Consider the following 6,000-nt stretch of genomic DNA (forward strand, 5'->3'; position numbering starts at 1 on the left):
ATGTTTGTTACTTTACCTTGTACAATCATTAAATTATGTATTTTTTTTTATTTTCCGCACGGTTTTTCCTACTCTCTCGGACCGTAGGTGAGGGGGGGGGGTCGTACCAAATACATCAGAATTATTTCATTTGCGTTGACAGAGAAGACGATGAACTGCTTCTCATTTTTTGTTTCATGTAGATTGTAAGCGGTTACACAAAATGGCGGTTTTGTTTATTCCAGTTCCGTTCATACTTGGCGTTTAATTTCCCGTGCAGCGTTGGTCCTCCAGCTGCTTCTTCTGTGTTTTTGTTTCTTCTTCACGTGTCCTTCAAAATGCTCCTGGGATGAATTTGGAGTTTGACCGCTGCCTCTTCCCTTTTTTAAGTCCACTATTTGGAAGAGTTTGGGCTGGACCGATAAACAGCGACACATGTTGATCCTATTTTCTATTATCATGAACCAGATTAAACTGAAAGCGCCTCCCAAAAGTGGCTCCCGTGGCTCCTGAACGCATCACAAGCTTCACAAAACAACACAACACAGACGTCCAGTCACATATGCCAAGAAATGACATAAACCAGACTGAAGAAAGTTAAAACGCAAATTTTAATATACAGTTGTCCCTCACTATATCGCGGTTCGCTTTACATAAAATTTACATAAACGTTGGATCGCGGTGTGACTCTGAAGTGCTGTACGTTTGCGATTTGTTTTCTCCACCGACAAAACCCACAATGTCGATGAAACGTTCTGCACCGACAAAGACGCCTACGAAGGTTTGAACTTTGAGAGAGTTTAAACGAGAGAGAAATGTGAGAAAATGTTAACGCCTGTGTGAGAAAAGTGTATAAAGTGTGTGGTGAGGGGTTTTACAGCAAAAAACATAGAGAATAACTGTAAAAATAAAGCTGATACTTCGCGGATTTCGTCTATTGTGGATTATTTTTAGAACATAACTCCTGCGATAAACGAGGGACCAGTGTAGAGATATTAAAGATCAACCAATATGTTGTTTTTTCATGGCTGATGCTTCTACCAATTATTTAAAATACAGCGCAACTGGTGGATGATAAGATCTGCTGATATTTTTAGATACATATATAGGGCCAATTTTGATTAGTTTCCTCAAATTATGTCATTTATATTTACTAAAAACTTACAAATGTCTCCCTTTTTTACCACTAACCTTTAAAAGAGCTGTGTATCACATGTACTGCAGTTATGTCTTTGTATTTAAGCGTTAATATAAAGTTTGGTGCGTATTTTTAGGCAGCAAATCGACCAAAACAAAATATCGGCCTGTGCTGGAGATTTAAGACCGATAGCCCATACACTTAAAAGGCCAAATATCGGCAAAACAAGGAAACGTTATATAAATTACAAACAGCTTGATTTTTGTTGTAATGTTTATGTAGAAATTTATGTTTTTGTGGATTTCGCCTATTGCGGGTTATTTTTAGAACATGACCCCCGCGATAAACGAGGGACCAGTGTATTGGGAATCCTCTTTTCTATCCCAAACGTTCCCGCTGCGTCCCGTGGCTCCTTAACGCATCACAAGCTTCACAAAACAACACAACACAAGAAATGACATAAACCAGACTAGAAGAAAGTATCAGCAGATTTTAATATCAACTTTAATCCTTCACCACGTTTGGTTTTTGTAGAATGTTGAACCAAACCTCCACATAAATCTCCACCTGTCTGCGCGTTCATAAGAGCCCCGGTCCTGAGCGCGGGGGCTGACGTTGACCCTGATGCCGCCAAATGAAGCCGTTTAGTGCCGGGTCGTTACACTGTTAAACGGCGATGTCACTCCCAGGTTAAAGGGGAGGGCAGATGGGCGGACAGCGGACACGCCCTCCCCGTTAGACTCTGGTGTGTCCCGGTCTCATGTGGCGTTCAAGTCCTGCCTCGAAATCTTTATATAAGACTCGGGAAGACGGATTTTTTTGGTAGATCTTTCATATTTATGCTTCTTTAAATGTTCCAGATTAGGGCATTAAACTTCTCCGTCTCCGTGCAAGTCAAGCAGATGTCACGGGCGAGGTTACGAGTCAGATCTGGCGAGAGGCAATCCCGCTCAGAGTTAGTTTTGACTCATGGAAACGTCCAGAATGAAATGGATAGAGAGTTTTAATGCTGTACTGCGGAACATTCTGAGCAAAGCAAGAACAACACTTTAAAGAGGTCATATTACGCTGTTTTCTTATGTGTTTTAATGTCGTTTCCTGCTCAAAAACAGACCTGGAGTTGTGTTTTGTTTCATTCACGTATATTTTAGTAACTTTTTATTATTAGTCTGTAACATCTCCAAAGCTCAAAATGCTCTGTTCCACCGTGTGATGTCATGAAGTGGTAGTTTTGACGTTAACAACCACCTTTCATGTTTTGTTCAGTAGGTATTGGTGATTCCAGGGCTGAAATGATCCAAATGATTCTAGAAATGAAGGTGTGTGGAGTTTAAAAACACAGCGGAGCACTTCCTGTATGACCACATGATGACATCACAAGGTGGAACAGAGTGAAAATAACTTAAAGGGCCCATACTACACTATTCTCTGATCTGTTATGATGTTGTTTCCTCGTCACAAACAGACCTGGAGTTGTGTTTTTTTGTTTCGTTCACACATGTTTAACACACAAACAAACCTGCATATTTAGGCTGAGTTCTTCTCTCAAACTGAAAACGCTCTGTTCCACCTTGTGATGTCATCATGTGGTAATACAGGAAGTGCTCCTCTGTGTTTTTAAACCACACATCTTCAGTAGAATCATTTGGATCATTTCAGTCTTGGACTTGCCAATCTTTACTGAACTAAAAGTAAAGGGCAGATGCTAACGTGAAAACTACCACTTCATGACATCACAAGTTGGAACAGAGCGTTTTGAGCTTTGAAGACGTAGACAGACTAATTATAAAGGGTTAGTGATGCTCTAAAAACATTATAACATGACTTAAAGCTCACAAGAATCATTTTTTAAGGAACAGCTCACATTTCTTTTACATTTATTTAATATTTCAAAACAATAAAAGACACATTATGGAAAATTGACTCTTTTGCGCTTTTAACCATGACAACCATAATACTGTTCCCTTATAAACATGTAACTGGAGTTGTATGTATTTTATTTCACTCCTGTTTAGAAAGTTTGTTCCCTTTTAAATACTCAAAAACCCACTATTTAGAATTTACCGGTATTGTTACGTCACAGGTAAAAGTCCAGGTTTCTCAATATTAAACAAACAATGCATAATATTTGTCTTTTAACTTTTAGCAAATCCTGTGCCTTCTGGAGTTTGAAATAGCATCAATACCAACTATTTCCTGTAGTTTTTGTGAGGCTAAAGCTTAAAAATGCACAGAGTTTGTAAAGAGAACAAATGTGCCTTGTTCCTGACGTGTGTTTATTGCTGTTGTTCGTTTCTTTCACAGTAAAGCCCTCAGCTTGTTGGTTCTTCAGACGCATCTCAGAATAAATCAGGAGTCCCCAAGATTAATGGCACCAAATTATTCATGAAGCCGGGTCTGTCTCCTCTCCCGACCAGGAAAAGCACCAGGGCCGACGTGTCACGCAGCTGGAATGAAAATATAAATTATAACCGTAGACTGTGTGCGTAAATGAACGTAGCTAACCTGCTAATCGCTACTTTTCAAATTGGAAGTGATCATGGGCAATTTCTGGCTCCATCGACTCTGGCTTTGGCTTTTCTGGATTCAAGAGAGACACGGAACAAAAGCATTTCCAGTCATTTTAATGTTTTTATAAGATACGACATGTGAGAATGGTCAAAAATAAAATCATACACCAAATATTAATGTGAAATATCCTTTTTTTTCAATTTGTCTTGCTCCAGTACACATATTTTGTCAAAACTAGATTGCTGTTTGTGTTCTGCAACTAATTATAAAGTGTTTTTTATCACCCGCAAACCCATAAGTAGCGCTATTAGCATGCTAGTTGATGTTAGCAGTGATGTGACGGCAAAACTCTGCTCTTATTATGATGCTAGCAATGCCTTAGCAAAAAGAGGAATAGGATTAATAGGACCGCTGACGACAGTTTAAAGTTGTGTTGTCGGGATGTTTTTAAGACAGTAAAAATGTGGTACAGCGTCTTTAAATAAAAAAAAAGTCAAATGTGACGCTATGAACTTTGGCCTATATAATAAACAGAAATTCTCACACACTATTTTGCAAGGTTTATTTAGATAATATCGTAGACTGTATATGGAAGTGGCCGTAGCTAACCTGCTAGCCGCTGTGTTCCACTGTCCAAAAGTGATCGTGTGCGCACTTCCGGCTCCATTGGCTCTGGCTCCAATTCACTTTCTATTGAAAAACTGTGTCATTTTGGGCTTAAATGTTCATATTTTTTCGTTTTTATTTCAAAATATAATGAATATAATAATCAAAATATGAACATTAATAACAGACAAATCAGGCGCCTTCTTTCACTGAGGTCTTTTCTCTCTAGCCTTAGCAACAGGTTTGATTGACAGCGCTGCTAAGCGCCTGCTCCTTCAACAACCTCGCTCCGGATTGGCTGTTCGGTTGCTATGATATTTAATTCCAGATATAAAAGATGCAAAACAAGTGTCTTTCTGCTGTTTATTTATCGTAGCTCATGTTTTTTTTAACAATATTGTACATTTAGAATCATTTTTATGGTTTAAATCTGCTCATGGGTCAGTATTATTCAGTATTATGGTTTATGGTATATTTACTTTACCATTGCCTTGAAAATCCAAACTGATCTCTGTATTTTTCGTAGAGATTCATATCTTTCTGGTCTCCACGTTCTCCGTTCGGTCAAACGTGATCGTCCAATCAGATCCGTTTTAATCAGTGACACGTGTGAAACGAAGGAGCTCATTGGTCGCTTGTGATTTACAAATAAAATCACATTTCTCTCACCTCAGATCAACCGAGTTTAAACTTCACCCATTGATTCTGCAGAAATCCAACACGTTTCCTTAATTATTTCCAACGTGGACGTACCATGCTCGTCCCTGATTGGCTAATCCACCTGTCAATCACACCCACTTGAGAACACGGAGACTCACTGGTGACTCACGTCTTCGCAAACTATTTTAAAAAGTGTATGTTCTGGATTCAAGACAAATAGCTCCGTGTTATTCTCACTTTTAACTCTCATAGAATTTCAGTTACATTCAATTTGGGGATCGTCTGCGTCGGGCCCATAGGCGAACGGGCCTAATGTAAGTAAACGTATAGCGGAAAACATGACAGAGGAGACATTTTGAACAAGCATTACATTTGCTGAGCAGCATCTGTTCATGTAATCAGGGCATAAATGCAGTTTGGTACAGTCGGGGACCTGAGGAACTTGATTAGCAGCTGCCGGTGTGGCTTAAACCGGAGCGGATGTGGGAAGTGGAATAAGCCGTATCCGAATCGCGCAGGCAGGGAGCGCTCAGAGGGGGTATCCGTTTAGCAGTGACCAGCCCGGCTCCCGCTTATGCCTCCGTAATAGACTTTGGACCCGGCTCCCAACGGAGAGTTTGGTTGACAATCTGACAAAGTTATCTCGGGATAAATGGGTTACAGATTTGAGGCAGCGAGTACAGGGGGAGAGAGCAACTTGATTTTTTTCCTCTCGGTGATGTTTTGATGGAGGATGCACGCGAAAGCCGCCAGGTCTCGCTGTTTGCCCTTAAGCTAAGTACGTAGACAACAGCGCACAAAAGCACTTACCGGTAAAATCTGATAGCGCTATTAAAACGCAAATTTGTAAGGACAGTATTCACGTGAAACGCCACCAGCGAGCCTGCGAACCTCACAGCCCGACATCACCGCGTTTTAGATACGACGCAAACCAGCAGAAACGCTAACGGCTAATCGCAATCTGTTTAGCTAACCGGTCCTGTCTTTCACTTGCATGCAACAAAACAAACTTGTAATTTCAGCAGTACACACGGGTTACCTATCGCGCGGCCAGACCTCTTTTTAGCCCGTAATTCCCCAGATAAGAGCACTTTACCGTGATCCTG

This window comes from Periophthalmus magnuspinnatus, chromosome 20, assembly GCF_009829125.3.
Source record: "Periophthalmus magnuspinnatus isolate fPerMag1 chromosome 20, fPerMag1.2.pri, whole genome shotgun sequence".
Taxonomy (NCBI): domain Eukaryota; kingdom Metazoa; phylum Chordata; class Actinopteri; order Gobiiformes; family Gobiidae; genus Periophthalmus; species Periophthalmus magnuspinnatus.